General features: G+C 44.4%; 2 protein-coding genes, 1 long non-coding RNA gene and 1 pseudogene across 11 annotated transcripts in view; 1 reads left to right on the top strand and 3 right to left on the bottom strand.

The window, feature by feature from the left end:
- LOC131588547 (gastrula zinc finger protein XlCGF9.1-like) overlaps positions 1-6,350 on the bottom strand; it is a 64,682-nt gene extending 58,332 nt beyond the window's left edge. For 4 of the 9 annotated variants that reach the window (XM_058857472.1, XM_058857474.1, XM_058857473.1 and 1 more), the window contains exon 1: positions 165-656. The gene's annotated coding sequence lies outside the window, so the exon portion shown is untranslated. Of the gene's footprint in view, positions 1-164; positions 680-6,243 lie in introns of those variants that run through there. The other 5 variants (XR_009279606.1, XM_058857468.1, XM_058857470.1 and 2 more) reach the window with 3 other exon arrangements.
- The window catches only part of LOC131588644 (class I histocompatibility antigen, F10 alpha chain-like), a 196,718-nt pseudogene that overhangs the window by 121,139 nt on the left and 57,843 nt on the right, over positions 1-17,736 (bottom strand).
- The window catches only part of LOC131588649 (uncharacterized), a 131,956-nt gene that overhangs the window by 109,926 nt on the left and 4,294 nt on the right, over positions 1-17,736 (bottom strand). The window lies entirely within an intron of this gene.
- Positions 6,410-17,736, top strand: part of LOC131588582 (zinc finger protein 239-like) — a 93,998-nt gene continuing 82,671 nt past the window's right edge. Inside the window, exons 1-2 of the mRNA XM_058857534.1 lie at positions 6,410-6,638; positions 12,471-12,504. The gene's annotated coding sequence lies outside the window, so the exon portion shown is untranslated. The remainder of the gene's footprint in view (positions 6,639-12,470; positions 12,505-17,736) is intronic.

Raw genomic sequence — 17,736 nt, 5'->3', positions numbered from 1 at the left:
CCAAATCAGGTGTGCTGTGCCCGTGACCAAGGATTGAACTGTCCCCACCCTCATCAAAACCCCCGAGCCTTTCCTTGTGTGTTCTGTTCCCCGCCCGGGACAGGAAGGAGAGTCACAGAGTTTTGGCCTCTTTCCGGCATAGCCCTGCTCCATCCCGGACTCACCCCCAGCTCGCAGCGCCCTCAGCTCCCGGGCACCCCGAGCTCCCGGCGCTTCAGCGCAGCGGCGCTTCCTTGGCCTCCTGCCCGGGCCGGGCCCAGCGCCGGGGCCGCTCCTCAGCCCAGGCTAACGAGAAATGGCGGAGCTCAGCCCAAGGGAGGCGAGGCCGTGCCGTGTGCAGAGCCCGCCGCTGGCTGCCATTGGCTGCTTCTGCCGTCACTCGTGGCTCTGGCGCGCGCTGATTGGGCAGAGCGGGGACAAGCCCGGCCCCGCTGGCGCCCCCAGGGCGGCCGTGGCTTGGGAGAGCCGCCATTGCCGGAGCGTCTGTGCGGGCCCGGCAGCGGCGGCAGCAGCGGCCGGAGCCCGGTGAGGCGGCGGCGGAGCTCGGAGGCGGCCCCAGCGCAGCGTCCCGGGCACAGCGCAGCCACCTCCGGCCTCCCGACACGAAGCGGGACGAGCCAGCGCTGCTCCGCCACCGCCTCCTGCCCAGGCCCCAGCGGCAAGGAGACCGCGGGCAGCCGCTCCCGCAGCGCCCTCAGCCCAGGGCTAACACGGGCCGGCCACGGCACAAGCCACCCGCCACAGCCCCCTGCCGCCCCCTCCCGGGCCCGCAGCGAGCCCCGAGCCCCCGCAGAACCGAGCGCGGCTCCCACCTGCGATGGCCGGGGCCGCCTCCGAGCTCCGCCGCCGCCTCACCGGTTGTTATAAAAGAAATTACAATTTTGACAACTAGGTCCCTTGGCAGTTTAATTAAAAATGAATACAATTTAGTAAATGGAATAGTAATTTGGTATAATAAAAGAATACAGTTTAGTAAAAGAATATCATTTAGCAAAAAATTACAATTTATATATATATGTAATTTGCCAGTAATTAAGTATGATTAAAGCATAAGCAAAATCGACCGGGCTCCTCACCCTGCCTCATGTACAAAACAAAGCACTTCAAGCTAACCTTATATACTGTATGCTTATACATATTCATTCATGTTTCCCATAAGTTTCTTCCTATTTCCGATTTTTCTCTCTTTACATCACTTTTCTTCACGGCACATGCTTCACTTGTTGTTAAGGGATCTTCAGTCTTCTTTTGGGGGTCTTTTGGCGAAGGCTTCTCCTCTTCCTCATTGTCCTTTGGATAACCTTACAGGTTTGTGTGTGCGTACAAAGCGTTGTGTTATGTTACTCTACTAATTAGTCTGATATTTACTGATTTTTAGGCCCAATGCCTAAAGTCGTTCTAATTTTGTCCATCTCAAGGCCATTTTGGTCATGAGACATCACTTATCTTCTAAACTACATCCTGTACCTCAATTTTAACATGTACATCTGCCTTGTAACACTGATTCTTTTGGTTGCTTCTAATAATAACTTTCCGAATAGTTACAATTTAGTCAGCACGAATCAATTCCATTTATTACAATCCCCCATTTCTCTTTTTGATTACATTTATTCATGCTTTTTTAAAAAAACAAAATAAACTTGAATCTTATTTTTTTTATCTTCTCAATAATTTCATTTCTTGCATTTACTTTATTTTCATTTCTAATGTTTTAACATTTTTCATGCTGTATCAAGCTTTCTGCACTCTCTTTCAAATTTAGTTAACTTTTTTTTTTTTGAGCTATTATAGTTTCTTTTCTTTCAGTATTCCTTGAATTACTGAATGGATTAATCTAATAAGGCTTGAAATTATACAAAATAGAAACAATAATCTTAATATAAAACACTATAGCATAAACTTTAGCTTTTTCCACTAAGTGCTTCTAAAAAGGTTATCTCACTTAGCAGTCTTCAAAATAAAATTCTAGTTTTGAACTGGTACACATGCTACATTTTTAATATCTTTAGCAATTTTTGTGACGGCTTTTCTATAATCATTTATCTTTATACAACACTCAGATTTGTTAAACTTTCTACAAACTCCTCCTTCTTCAGCTAACAAATAGTCCAGGGTAATTCTGTTTTGATAAACAAATGCTCACATTTGTGAATGTTGCTTGGCCAGCAGCTTTAGGGCAGTAGAGGTGTGGTTTGAAACAACTTTAACTACTGTCTGCAGCTTCATGAACTGATTCAATAGATAGATTTGGGTTCTGTATCTCTAAGATCCATCTGCAGCTCAAGTGGCTGGGTCATCTCTCTGCAGGCCATTTGTCTTCAATTCTGGTTTCTTCTTGCTTTTGGAAAGTCAAGGTTCAAGTCCCTTTTATTGTTCTTTAATGTTTCATAAAGTGGTGATCTTAACATATTGCTCCTGGACCTCGGTATAACGAAGAAGGAGGGTCATATAACTCTTAAGATACAGGTTCTTTTTCACTTTTGAGGTAATTCACTGTATGCTCCTGGCTCACAAATTTAATATATTCTATCAGGGGCTTTCCATTTGTTACTTGTTGTACCTGGTTGTTCCAAATAGAATTTTAGGTCACTTACGGATTGGTAAGGGTTAGCTCCAGAACTTTTATACCAGCACAAATCAACATGGTTATCCTACAATTAGTTTCTTTTTGTTATTCTCTAATATCCAGCAGGAGTTTTTGGTTGCCAGGTGTTAGTATTATTATCTGATACAAACTGTTTTAATTATTTGATGATTCAAAATTTATCTTCCAGGTCATTTTAATGTCTTGGAAGTTTGAGTAAGATTTCATTTTAAAAATTGGTCTGGAGCTAGACTCTCACTTTCCCACAGCTATTTTTTTAGCTATTTTAAGTCTTTCACAAATTTAACATTTAAATAATTTTAATTCTGTAACTACTTCTTGCATTAAACCTACAAAAATATTTTAGTTAAGGTTGGCCAATCTCAGTTGCTATACTGCTGTTTCAACTGTTCACACTACTTATTCATTTTGTCTAATTCTTTCTTTGGGATCTTTTTTATACTTTTATAAAATTACTGTGATTGTAACAGGCAGCATTAATATATGGATGTGCCACAAACACAGATTTTATCTTGTTTTTGCATTTGTCACATTTGTTTGCATTTGTCACATGGATCACAATTATTGTGATTGTGTTTTTGCATAGTTTGTTTGCTCATTGTTTGCTTTTGTGCTGCTTGTTTTAATATCGCTTGTTTCTTTCTTATTTTTTTTGATTCTGTCCCATCCTGCTTTATGGTTTTGGCCAGTTGCCAAGGGTATCTTAATGAACACAGTGAAAATAATCCTCAGGAGTTTTCACTCTCTACCTTCCTCAAGGCCCCTTGGGCTGCAGCCAAGGGCCGAGGTGCCGCTCTTCTTGGTAGCAAAGTTTATACCCTGGGGTCTGGTCACTGACACGTTTGGTCTCACTGCTACCCTTGGCCTCATAAGGTTCCTATGAGCCACTTCAACTCTGCTTGTTTCAAGGATGGCACAGATTTCACAGCACTGTCTTACCTCTCTCTCTGAGTTAGTCAGCTAGATTTTTTTTTCTTTGTAATTAAACCACTAAAGCTCCAGAGATGTGCCAACTACAATAAAAGTTACTTTTTACACAACTTCAGTTAGCAATTTATTAATAAAGCTTTAATTAACAGGGGGTTCTTTTAGCAAAATTTTTGCTGTTAAATAAATAAAACATTTAGTCAAAACCATTTATATTTACTATAAAAAATATTGAAAAACAAACTTATTTTAAAAATACGGGAATTTAAGGTTCTGTGAAAAAAACCTGTGCTACATGTTTTTAACACTTATAATGCACATAACACAACTGTAACACACCATTTAGATACTATATATTAATAAAATGTGTTTGTGCTTCACAGACTCTGAGCAAGGCAGAATTTGTCTTTTGAATGTGTAAATATAATAAACCAAACCAAATTAATGCCAGGTTGTAACAAATGGTCAGTTGTGTTATATGTTAGAGTTCACTTGGCACAGCCAGCACTGCACACTTTTCAGTTAAATGGGATTTAGGTACTGCTGCTGTTTCTATTTCCAACAAAATATCTTTAGATGAAGGAACAGTTTTACCTTTTTTTTTTCCCCCTACTTTTTAGTTTGTAAAGGATACAACAGATTACTCTATCTTTCTTGTGTTTTAGTAATAAATTTATCTTTCCCCCCACCCCGGGGAAGCTACAGGGTAGCATAGTCGCTCTCTTCTTCATTAAAAGGTTCTTTTGAATTTACATACTGATTTAAAGCTTAACAAATCCAATCTTTAAACGATCCAAACTTTGGCCAATTCAAATTATATTTTCGGATCATTTTCTTTGTCTATTTAAACATATAATAATTAATCATTTTCTGCTTGTTTTTCCTCTCCGGGATTCCCACGTATCCCAAAATCATAACATCATCCTCAGTGGACTGTCCTGAGGAATGCTCCCCTCCTGAGAAACCCCCTCACGGTTCTCAGATATTCCGGGCTCTTGCGAATTCCCCTTATAATTCGCAGCCCCTGGGTTCAAGGACTTACTCTCCCTTGAACCCATCTCTGGCAGCAACCAAGCAAGAAATCTCCGGTACCAGGAGAATCTTGATCCCCCTCACTCACTCCGTGCTTCAACTTCCCCCCTCCCTCAATATTACTCTGTTGCTCTATCCCGTCTTTTGCCAACAACTTGCTTCCTGTCTAATTTCCTCTCTTTCTCAATTTCTTTTACCCCTCTTTGGCTACTCATTTCTGGCGACTTCTCTTCCCAATCCCTCTTAGCTACGTACTAAAGTTCCCAACTATTTTCTCTTTTTAAAGGAAGTTGAACTTGACTCGATCACTCTCCTCCTGAGTCACTTCACTCAGCGATCAGATCGCTCCCTTCTCCCCGAGGACTTTCCCGTGGGTTTTAAGATTGGGACTCTCCCTCCCGTCCCTCCCGGGGATTTTCACTCGTTCTTCTCTTTCCCTTCCCTCCTTTCCCGGCCGGTCTCCTCGCGGAGAGCCGAAAACGCGGTACGGCCGGAGGTCTGCACTCCCTTTGTGGGTCCGGGCTGCCCAGCCCCGTCTCAGCCACTGCACACACACACACAGGCACACAGCTCCCCCCTGCCCAGCCCCGTGGGACTCACACACTCCGTTTGCCCAGCGCTTCATGTGTACAAGACGTTTTACAGGCACCTTTATCTCTGGCCGGCACTCTACGGGAGCTCTTCTGCACGCTTCCTACAGCCAGCTTCTTCTGCTTATGCTTTATCCTAAGTGGAACTTCTATTTCCAAGGGAGCACGATCTAACCTTGGCACCACCTTAAAAAATTGGTGGGGAGCTCCTTCCCATGATTAGCCGTTCTTTCCCTAGATTGGAGTTCCTGGGTTTTGGCACCAAATTGTTATAAATGACTTTCAAATTTCCAAACAGTCAATCTAATTAATTGATAATATAGTTTAATAAATTGGATACAAAATAATAAATGAATAAAATTTAGTAAAATAATACAATTTAGTATGAAAGATACAATTTAGTAGATATATTAATATATATATACATATTTATATATATATATATATAAATATGATTGGCCAGTGGTTACAAATGGTTAAGGCATAAGCAAAACCGACTGGGGTACAGAGGGGGTTCCTGGCTCACGTACAAAACAAAGCACTTCAAGCTAATCCTATATACCGTATGCTTATACATATTCATTCATGTTTCCCATATGTTTCCTCCTATTTCCGATTTTGCTGACTTTAGGTCACTATTCTTCACGGCACATGCTTCACTTGTTGTTAGGGGATCTTCAGTCTTCTTTTGGGGATCTTTTGGCAAAGGCTTCTCCTCTTCCTCATTGTCCTTTGGATAACCTTACAGGTTTGTGTGTGCGTACAAAGCGTTGTGTTGTGTTACTCTACTAATTAGTCTGATATTTACTGATTTTTAGGCCCAATGCCTAAAGTCGTTCTAATTTTGTCCATCTCAAGGCCATTTTGGTCATGAGACATCACTTATCTTCTAAACTACATCCTCAATTTTAACATGTAACATCTGTAAAGGGGTGCATCTGCCTTGTAACACTGATTCCTTTGGTTGCTTCTACTAATAACTTTCCAAATAGTTACAATTTAGTGAGCACGAATCAATTCCATTTATTACACAACCTCCCGGGCCCGCAGCGAGCCCCGAGCCCCCGCAGAACCGAGCGCGGCTCCCACCTGCGATGGCTGGGGCCCCCTCCGAGCTCCGCCGCCGCCTCACCGGGCTCCGGCCGCTGCTGCCGCCGCTGCCGGGCCCGCACAGACGCTCCGGCAATGGCGGCTCTCCCAAGCCACGGCCCGCCCAGCGGGGCCGGGCTTGTCCCCGCTCTGCCCAATCAGCGCGCGCCAGAGCCACGAGTGACGGCAGAAGCAGCCAATGGCAGCCAGCGGCGGGCTCTGCACACGGCACGGCCTCGCCTCCCTTGGGCTGAGCTCCGCCATTTCTCGTTAGCCTGGGCTGAGGAGCGGCCCCGGCGCTGGGCCCGGCCCGGGCAGGAGGCCAAGGAAGCGCCGCTGCGCTGAAGCGCCGGGAGCTCGGGGTGCCCGGGAGCTGAGGGCGCTGCGAGCTGGGGGTGAGTCCGGGATGGAGCAGGGCTATGCCGGAAAGAGGCCAAAACTCTGTGACTCTGCTTCCTGCCCTGGGCGGGGAGCAGAACACACAAGGAAAGGATCGGGGGTCTGGATGAGGGTGGGGACAGTTCAATCCTTGGTCACGGGCACAGCACACCTGACTTGGGGAAATTATTTGAATTTGTTTTCAAACGTGTCAGAGCAAGAAAATGAGAAGTAAAGTAATTCCTCCGGAAATCCATCTTCCCCCCAGCTCTCCCTCCTTCCCGGGCTTAACTTTCTGCCCCTCTCCGTCCTCCTCCCCGCCCAGAGGCACAGGGATGGGGGTCACAGTCAGGTCATGTCAGTGCCTCCCCCTGAGGGACAGGAATCCTTGTCCTGCTGCAGCCTGGGGTCCCTGCCAGGGGCCAGAGTCCCTCAGGAGCAGGCTGCTCCAGCGGGGATCGCCAGGGGGATCCCCGAGTCCGGCCAGGAGCCACTTCCATGGCTCTGCAGGGGCTTCCCCCGGGCTCGGGGCCTCTCTCAGGCGCCCCCTGCTCCGGCCCGGCCTCATTGCCCCCCTCACCCCCCATGCAGCGAGTGCCCGGGCAGGGAGATCCACGATTTTCATGGAGCTGAATCTTGGAGTTTCTGAGCTTTATTGGGCTAAATGTTGGTGCTTTGTTTTTTTGTGGGGGCAGAATCTTACTATTTTGGAGGGATATCAGATTTTTGGTGTTTTGGAAGTTTTTGATCTGTCTTTGTTAGCGTTCAGGAACGCACATAATCACAGACTGATTATATGCAGGTGCTTTATTGAAGTGTGTGGGAATTGGGGGTATCAGCAACCCAAATCTAGTTCCATTGTCTTTGTCCAAAGTGCGCATATTTCTACAATTTCAGCTGTACCAGCAATCACTGTAACAACCTTATCAATATTGTTTCATTAATATTGCTTCATTAACTTTATCTATATTGCTTCATGAGAGTTAGCTCATCCTTGGATGAACATGTCCGAATCTTATCTCTGGGTGGGTATCTTGGAGACCCCAAGTACCAGTTCCCATTACCGTAAACATTTCAGCTTGCTCGACCATCCCTAATACCAAGCATTGTTGTGGCCTACCTCTGCATGATTTTGAGAAACATTATCAGAAACATTTCACCCCCACAGTAACATATTTCCCCCCTTTGAAAGTATTTCACTTTAATAAGTGTAATGCTTTCACTATATGCAGTCCTTTTTCTGAGTTTATACTTGATGTTCATCTTCGAATCCATAGTTGTCGTAAGTGTTGTTACACTCTGGAGGACTCGGAGATGACAAATGCGGATGTGGATCTCTGTCCCATGTCAGTGCCTTTATTATCTTCTGGTTCCAGGATACTCTTTTCTTTATCTCTCCTTTCAGAACTGCACAGATTAACCAGATTGCTAAGAACACAATTAGTAGGATTATCAGACTCTCAAGAATAGATTTGATCCAGGAGTTCACATTCCATCCTAACCCTTCAAAACTTTTATCTACCCAACTTGTGGTGAGATCTTCCCTCTCTTTCTGTGCTTCATGTTCTATTTGTTTTAATTGATTAATGTCGTGTTCTACATCTGCAGTTCCATTTGGGATGTGGATGCAGCAGTGATCAATTTGTCCTTTTAGGTACCCGCATCCTCCGTGTTCTTTCAACAATAACATATCTAAAGCCAATGTGTTTTTCAGGGTCATTTTAGTTGTGGCTTGTAATTGTACATTTAGCTCTCTAAATCCCTCTTTGGTAACTCTTGCCAATCTTTCTACCTGACCTGTAAGTTTGTACAACATCTTTCTATTGTTATAATTTGCTATTGGACCAAACAAGGATTCCAGAGCCCACTCAAATTTTACACTACTGGAGGGTTCCTGCCATCTTTCTTCATCTTCAGCTTTGTTTTCCTGAACTTCTCGTCTTGTCCTTATTTGCAGAAGTTCATGCTCTCCCTTGAATGGGGACGTTTTCCAAATTGGGCATAAGGTGGGGAGGCCTAAAGTAATCTCTTTTACTTTTTCACCTACAGGTAAATGTGTTGTCCAGGTGCCATCGCTTGCTGCCTTTACAAATTGGCCTGGACTCTGAATTGTACTTGTGCTCCATATTACCTTTTGGATCACTTGTCCTGTCTTGTCATTTATTTCACCTTGTTTATGTTTGATTCCTCTGCAGGCACATCCAATTTGCAGAGCTACCGCGAGTGGTGGCATTTGTTTTATTTCTTCATCATCAGAAGTACAGTCATAGGTTTTGTTCCATACCCACCAATTCACTTTGTCTGCCTCCATTCTACTACTGGTTGCAGTGTTCCATACCCCTGGATCTGTTTCATTTTCAGAGCCTTCCCACTTAATGCACCAAGGGCTATCTGCCATAGATTGGAATTTCTGAAGCACACTCATTGACCATGCACTGTCCCAAGCTTCAGCCCAATCTTTTCCTTCCTGTCCTTCACACTTCCACTTCAACACAGGAATCTTTTCTTTAATAACCTTTGCTACCTTTTCATAACACCATCCATAATTCCCTAATCCCCCATCCCAGCCTAGTTTTGGTTCATACTTTCCTGCATTTTCATGACAATCCCATGTAGATGAATACTTTGGCTTCACAGCATTTTCAAACACTGTCTTATTTTGGTACTCGTAGTCTATTTGCAATACACAGCTCACATTTTCATTTTTATTCTTTTGTATTTCAGGTAATTTTGATGTTATAATTCCCCAATTTATTTGGTCTCCTGCTGCCTTTGGTATAGGCAGACAGGCAGTTATTTTGCTGGTGTTTTGCGTGTTGGCAAAATCTTGAATTAATCCAATCATCCCATTTTCTGCCTGAATAGTATTAGAGACTTTTATCACTTGTGTTTCTGGCTGCACCCCCACATCCCTCTTCATTCTAAAATGAAGAGTTGTCAGCTGATCCTTTTGCATTTCACATCCCAAGGTAACATTGATTCCAGCTGATGGCACTAAAGGCCATAAAATAATCACCATTACAGTCACTAGCAACCTAGACATTTGAAACAATCAAACCCGCTTTATCTGCAGCTTTGTTGGCCCTACAGTTTGTGCAGTCCACAGTGCAGGGGAAACCTTCTTCACTCTGGTGTAATGTATGCAGGGATCCAGTCCAGCTGCTTTGACTGCTGTCAAGGTAGTTAACAGTACCTGATAGGGTCCATTCCACCTTTCTTTTAATGGTTCTTCGTTCCAGCTTTTAACGTACACTTCATCTCCCGGGGGGATGTCATGAACTGGATTCTCAAGAGTCAGCGGCCTATTCCACACAAGGGTGCTCCGAAGTCGAGCTGGAGCTTTTCCAAGAGACAGAACATAATTCTACACCTCTTGCTTCCCTGTAACATGTACATTTGGATTAGGTTGAGGGGATTCATATGGTTTCCCATCCAATATCTCATAAGGACTGACTGACATCCCGCTTCTAGGCTTTATCCGAATCCTCAGCAGTGCTATTGGTAAAGCTTGTGGCTGCTGCAATTTAGCCTCTTGGCATATTTTGCTGATTTGCCTCTTCAATGTCTGATTCATCCTCTCTACCTGTTCACTGGATTGGGGTCTCCATGGTGTATGGAGATCCCAAGCTATTCCCAGTAACCTACTCACCTCCCTCACTACTGTGGCTGTGAAATGTGGGCCCCTATCTGATGATATTCCTAGAGGCACCCCAAATCTTGGAATGATTTCTTGCAGTAACCACTTGACTGTCTCCTCTGCTTGATTTGTGCAACAGGGAAGAGCTTCTGGCCATCCTGAAAATGTGTCAAGCCCTACCAATAGATATTTGTATCCTCGAGTTCTTGGTAATTCTGCAAAATCTACTTGCCAATAATCTCCTGGTTCTACTCCTACCCAAATTTTCCCTAATTGTACCTGTCGTCTAGCCACTGGAGCGTTCTTTAAGCAAATTTCACATTTTGGCATTACTGATTTTGCCATTGTTAACATCCGTACTGAAATTAAATTTTGTTTTAACAATTTCACCAATGTCTCTGCACTCCAATGACATTTGTTATGTGTAATTTGTAGAACTTCTCTCCTTATCAAGGAGGGTACCACTACTTGTCCCTGTGTAGTCACATACCACCCTTCTGAATTCTTCTGTGCATTCAGTGAGCGTCCCAATTTATCATCTTTTATTGAATATTTTGGTTCTGGAGGTAAATTGAATTGAGATACATTAGTTTCTAAAGGTATCAATGGCACTGCAGTTTGAGCTTCTCGAGCAGCTTGTCGGGCTGTCCAGTCTGCTTTCTGATTTCCCTCATGAATTTTGGAGTTTCCTGATTGGTGAGCTTTGCAGTGCATGATTGCTACTTGCTCGGGGTTTTGTACTGCTTTTATTAATTGCGGGACTGCATCTTGATGTTTAATGTGTGTGCCTTGAGAAGACAGCAGTCCTCTTTCTTTCCCCAGTGCCCTGTGTACATGCACTACTCCAAAAGCATATTTTGAATCAGTCCAGATATTTACTTTGTTCACTTCACTCATCTCTAATGCCCTGGTTAAAGCAACCAGTTCTGCTCGTTGGGCAGATGTGTTTGCTGGCAAGGCCTTTGCCTCCACCACTGCACCTGTTGTTGTTACCGCATATCCAACGTATCTGGTCCCGTTCTCCACAAAACTGCTTCCATCTGTAAACAGCTCCAGTCTGCCTGTTCCAGTGGGACATCTTTCAAATCTGCTCTGGCTGAACAGGTGTGTTCTATCACTGCCACACAATCGTGTTCCAGTGGGCCTTTTTCAATTGTGGTACCTAGGAACAAAGCTGGATTCAGAAGGTTAGCTGTCTTTAGTGTGACATCATCCTGCTCAGTCAGGATTACCTGGAATTTCATCATCCTGCTTGGAGATAGCCAATGGCCCCTCTTTTGTTCTAAAACAGTGGTCACCATGTGTGGCACATAGACATCTGTGTGTCTACCCATCGTGAGTTTCCTGGCTTCTTGGATCAGCATCACAGTGGCTGCAACTGCCCACAGGTATGAAGGCCATCCGGCACTCACGTTGTCAAGTTGTTTGGAAAAGCAACCTACCAGCCTTTTCCAGCTTCCCAAATGTTGGGTCAGCACTCCCAGTGCTGGGTGTGATCTTTCATGCACAAACAGCTGAAAATCTTTGGATAAATCAGGCAATCCTAACGCCGGAGCTGTTGTCAATGCCTCCTTCAGTCTGAGGAAGGCCTCCTTCTGTGGTCTGCCCCAGGTAAGCAGTTGTGTCTTCTGGGCTTCATACAGGGGCTCTGCAATTAGTCCATAGTCCATGATCCACAGGTGGTACCACTCTGTCATCCCAAGGAAAACTCACAGCTCATGCAGGTTCTGGGGTTCTGGAATGGCACTAATAGCTTGAATATGATTAGTCCCCAGCTTACATTGCCCTTGTGAGATTTCACATCCCAGGTAAATCACAGTCTGTTTTGCAATTTGTGCCTTTTCTTTAGACACCTTATATCCTCCCATTCCCAGCTGATTTAAAATTTCAATTGTTACCTTTCTGCAGGTTGTTTTCTCTTCTGTAGCTATCAGTATAACATCAACATACTGTAACAGCAGGTATTGTTCTCTTGGTACTTGCCCATTCTCGTTCCAAATCTCCAGCTCCTTCGCCAGCTGGCTTCCAAATAGGGTTGGACTGTTCTTGTATCCTTGTGGGAGTCGTGTCCAGGTGAGCTGGGTTTTCCTTCCATTGTCTGGATTTTCCCATTCAAAGGCAAACAGTTTCCTACTTTCTTTGTCAAGGGGTATGCAGAAAAAGGCATCTTTTAAATCAATTCCAGTAAACCATTTCTATTTCTCTTTCACAGATGTCAACAATGTGTATGGATTAGCTACCACTGGGTAAGTATCTTGAGTTATTCCATTTATTGCTCTCAAATCCTGTACTAGTCTGTGCTCAACATTTGGTTTCTTCACTGGAAATATCGATGTATTAAATTCTGATTCACATTCTTCTAAAATTTGGTAGTTCAAAAACTTTTCAATAATCTTTACTATTCCTTGCCGTGCTTCTGGCTTTATGGGATACTGTTTAACCTGGACAGCTTTTTCTCCTTCTTTTCATTCTACATGTACTGGTTGTGCCAACTTAGATTTTCCTGGTATGTCTGTTTCCCATACAGAGGGAATTACTGCATCCTCTGCTTCCCGAGAGATAGCAGGGACTGTTTTTTTTTTTACCATTAAGATTTGTCCTGTCTTTGATTCAGGTATTTTCATGAAAAGCTCCCTGTTTTCAAAAGTTATCACTGCATCAAGTTTTGCTAATAAATCTCATCCTCAAAGTGGAATTGGACACTCAGGCATATCTAAAAATTCATGTGTTAACACTTTGTTTCCAAAGCACAAATCCAGGGGTTGCAGGAATGGTCGATTCTCCTCCTTCCCTGTGGCTCCAACTATTGTTGCTGTTTTGTCTCCAGTTTGCCCTTTTAGATCATTTAGCACAGAATATGTAGCCCCCATATCCACCAGAAATTTTACTTCTTTATCTCCCAATTGTATAGTTACTAAAGGTTCTGGTATTGGTTTTTGTTCCGATTCTAGTCAGCTGCTGTACTCCCCCAGCACCATTAATTTGGAAGCATCTTGATTCTGATTGAACTGATTGCCCTGGTTAAACCAATTTGGGCATTCATTTTTCCAGTGCCCCTCTTGTCTACAAGAAGCACATTGATTTAACCCCAATCTTGGCAAAACCCATCCCCCTCGTCCTCTGCCAAGTCCGCCCCTCCCCAGCCCATGACCACCTCTGCCGTGACCTCTGAAACCTGGATTCTCTCTTCCTTGGATCACTGCCAAAAGATTTTGCTGCTGCTTTTTACTAGCTTCCTTTTCCCTGTTATTGTATACTTTCCAAGCCACTTCAAGTAATTGATTCAAATTCCTTGAATCTTCTCCTTCTAACTTCTGCAATTTTCTCCTAATACCATCCTGCGACTGGCCAAGAAAAATGAACGCAAGCTGAACATTCGCTGTTCTGTTTCTAGTTGAAGATCTGTATACTTTCTTGCTGCCTCCTTAAGCCTTTCAAAAAATGCAGCAGGGGATTCTTTCTTTTCCTGTCTTACCTCATACAATTTAGACCAATTCACAGCCTTAGGTACAGCATTCCAAACCCCTGTCTGCAGCCACTCTTGATATCTCTTCAGCCTCCGCATGTCCCCAAAGGCATTGGGATCCCACCCTGGATCCTCGGTTGGAAAGTTCTCATCTAAAGTCGTCGTCACCACCCCAGTTCTGAGATCATCTCTCACCTTCTCCTTGGCTGCTCTAAGCACCATCTCTTTCTCAGTAGAGTCCATTAAACTCTCCAATATTACTTGTATATCATCCCAATCTGGATTCTGAGTTTTCATAATCATTTTTACCACCCCTGCTACTTTATCAGGATTTTCTCTCTAAGTTCCAGCTGATTGTTTCCAAATTATCAAGTCTGCAGGGGAAAAAGGAACTTCCACAAACACCGGCCCTTCTACTCCTACTCCTTGTCTCAAGGGGGCAATCACAGCCCACCTTTGTCTGCCCAAATCTTTTCCCATTCTACCCAGAACCGGAGCAAGCTGTGACCGAGTCCGATGGGATACCGGTGTCGCTGATTTATTATCATCACCCCGCTACTGCTGTCTTCCTCCCCAGCATTTTTCACATTTCCTTGTATCAAGGTTAGATTTTGATCATCTCCCGGAGAAGAAGGATCAGGTGAAGGCAGTAGAGGAGGATAAAGAGGGCAAGGTGAAGTGGGGTTAGGTGAGATAGGGTTAGGTGAAATAGGATTGGGTGAAGTGGGGGCAGACAAAACAGAATCGGGTTCTTTTGGTTCTGCTGAAACCACTTGTAAATCAACATCCATCTCTTTCCCCTGACAAAAACTTTCTTTTAATGCCAGGTACTCTAAACAACTTTTTCCTTTTACACAAAGCTCACATTTATCACTCACACGTGCCTTAACTGCCATCAATCCACACTCAGCCTGCCATTCTGGCTTGTCTCGCAAATAGAAAAACAAATCAACGTACGGAACTTCATCCCACTTTCCCTCTGGCTTACAGAACAACATCAACTGCAAAATGGTGTTGTACTGCAAAGATCCATTTCTCGGCCACTTTTCCCCACAGTCCAGGTCATATCCTGGCCACCATGTATTACAATAATCAATCAACTTTACGTAAATCTTGCCCAAAGTTTCCCTGTTTCCAATGTGCTAATAAGCACCCCAAAGGAGAAGTACGTGGTATAGGGGCATTGCCACCTCAAATCCCTTTAAGCTTCTCCATGTTACAGTTACAATGCACCACACACCACTGCTGCCCAACCTGCAACGCTTTCACACTTGTCTGACAGACGGCGCCTGGGCAACACCAGGAATTCCTCCAGCCCAACCGTGCGAAGCCTTCGCTGCATCTTCTTGGCAGGCACCAGAGCAGAGCGAAAAGCTCCTTACCTCTCTCAGAGGGACGTTGTGAGCGGCGCAGACGGTCGCAGCCGGATGGGCTTCTGGAGAATGCATGGCTCTGTGAAGTGTTTGTTCTTCTGGAAGTTGAGGAATGTAGCAGGACTTGGTCTGAGCAGCAGTCCTTGTCAATTAGTAACATTTTCTGAAACTGATGATTTCTCCCATTGTTTCCTTATGTACAGGTCCCTGGCCCCATCTCAAAGCAGATTCACTCATTGCCTCTGTTTTTTCTTCCTGGTTCTTCTTAGGTTTTGGGATTGCTCTCAGTGCCCTCATTCTCTGTCCTTTTGTAGCCGTTTGTGGCTCAGGAGGCCTGGCTGCCACCTGCATCCCCTTGCTCAGCTGCTGAATGAGCTGCACTCAGCAAGGTGTGGTGCATGGTAAAAAGATGAGAGTTGCTGTAGCACATGAGAGGAGAAACAGCATTTGTTTAACCCATGGTCTGCCAGGGAAGCACAAAACTGTGTCCCATTCCCATCCTTTCCACGTTTGAACATGAGCTGCCTTGCTATTTCCTTTTTTATCTGTTTCTGTACCTTTTCCTTGCTGATCTGTTTGCCATCAGCAGTTTGAATCATTTAACTTTCCTCAAACCTCTCCTTTTTCTGCTAGAAGGTAATCTGACCCCAACCCATAGTGAAATGTTGTGTTCCTCATCTGAGTGGACTGGTTGGGAGGAAGGTCAGGAGCTGGAGCTGTCTGGTTGGTTATTATTTCAATGACATCCTGTAATCTAATTATGCCATTGAAATGAGAAATGGTTTCTCTGGTACCTGATACGAATTCATCAGGGCTCCCAGGGTCTGGTCCATGGTGTTACAGGATTTGTTCCGGTGGCCGTTCATCTTTTCCCCATTTCTGGGTGCTCCCTTCAGGCAGAGCTGCATCAGTTGTCAGCTTTTCTCTCATTAAATCATAACGTACTTGGATTCCCAACTGATTTCCCTGAACTTGTGGTAGCAAATAAACCCCAGTGGTCTGATACACCCTATATAACATAGACAGAGACAGCACATGTTGGAGTGGGAACAGGGATGATTCCCCCCCATCTTGTTTTAGTGAAGTTTTCACAACATTCCCCTATTTTCTGTTTTCCTTTGCAGTTTAACCAATTTCTGCTGCAGAGTCAGATATCCTCACAATGGGCTGTGCCTTTAGCTGTGCAAATTCCATCTGTGCAAGCAGGCAGAGCTTGGGCTGAGGGGCAGAGGGAATCAGGCCAGTTCCCCCCAGGTAGGAAGCCCCTGGTCCATTGTGCAGGCTTTGGGCCATCAGTGTTAATTTGCATTTCTAAAGCTCCTCTCCTGGCTGCCTGGAACAAAGCTTCTCTTCCAGGGCAGCTGTGGGTGATTCAAGTGTTCTCCCCACTTCGCTGCTGGTTCCTTCTTTGCTGATTTTCTTTTTTTGACAAAAAAAATATTCTTTTAACTGTTTATGTGTTAAAGTGCCACCTTTAAAGCTCTTCTAGTTTTCAAAATGCAGCTTAAAGGTGAACATAAGATAACTCATACCATCATTTTGCCATCACTATGGGCCACACACAAACATAAAAAGAGAAATTAGAAAGCAATCAAGTACTTTCTTTTTATTTTCTTAGGGCTAAAAACTGATTCTCACAGCACTGGCCCAAATAGAACCAACAATATAGAAGTAAAATTATTACGAAAAATTATTCTAATAGTGTAATCTTTTCACTGAAACTGTGAAAAGCAAAAACTCTTCAACAATGTCTTTAGAGAAATGAGGCATTACTTGATTCTGGCCAGAATGTGCAACAGGAATAATTTCATGCACACTTAGGCTGGGTGTGAAGAGAAAAGCATCCCATGACACATGAGTTTGACTAGATTTTTCTAAATGTATACATTCTGACCCCATAGAAATCCCTTGGTTTAATGTTCATTGGTTTGAAGGTGTGGAGTTGTTAGGATTTGGTTTCCTGTTGCAGCCGGATTTCTGTGCCTGTGATGTGAATTAGGTGGGCACTCCTGGATTTCCTGCTCAGCCTTTTCCAGACCAGGTGTCTCCAGCTGTGCCTGGGGCAGTGTCTGGGGTGGATGTTGGTTGATGTTTGCTGCTGGGTGTTGATGTTTTGTTGATGGTCGTTATCTTGGGGAGAATCTTTTGGGCTATTCCCAGTCTGTTGAGATGTTAATTTCATCTGTACTGAGTGGTGGAAAAGAAACATTAAAATTCCTTTCCCCAAGGCAAATGCAAACCAAGTCCATTTAGAGAAATAAGATTTGAAGCCATTTTAAAGTTGGTCTGTTTTGCCAGAATCGAATCCCAGGCAGGGCAGAGTGTGAGTGTAATTGAGAGGCAGAGTGGAATTGTCCCGGTGCCTTCCCCAGCAGCTGTGGCGAGGGCAGGCACAGAAAGGGCTGAAGCTGCAAGAGTGAGAGCAAGGATTGTCCCGCAGTGGCTGGAGATGGCAAAGGAGGGTGCCCAGGCCGAGGATTTGAGCAGAGGATCTGTGGGCAGGCCCAGGGGCTTCCCCCGCTGGGGAGCCCTGGCTGCTGCTGCGTTGCCTTCAGTGCAGGCTCAGGGGTGGCCTGTTTAATATTCCCTTCCAATTCAGATTTCTGAGTCTGGAAGAGCCATGGCTGGGGCATCAATCA

Source organism: Poecile atricapillus, chromosome 26 (assembly GCF_030490865.1).
Source record: "Poecile atricapillus isolate bPoeAtr1 chromosome 26, bPoeAtr1.hap1, whole genome shotgun sequence".
Classification (NCBI taxonomy): domain Eukaryota; kingdom Metazoa; phylum Chordata; class Aves; order Passeriformes; family Paridae; genus Poecile; species Poecile atricapillus.
This window is presented reverse-complemented; position numbering and strand designations above follow the sequence as displayed.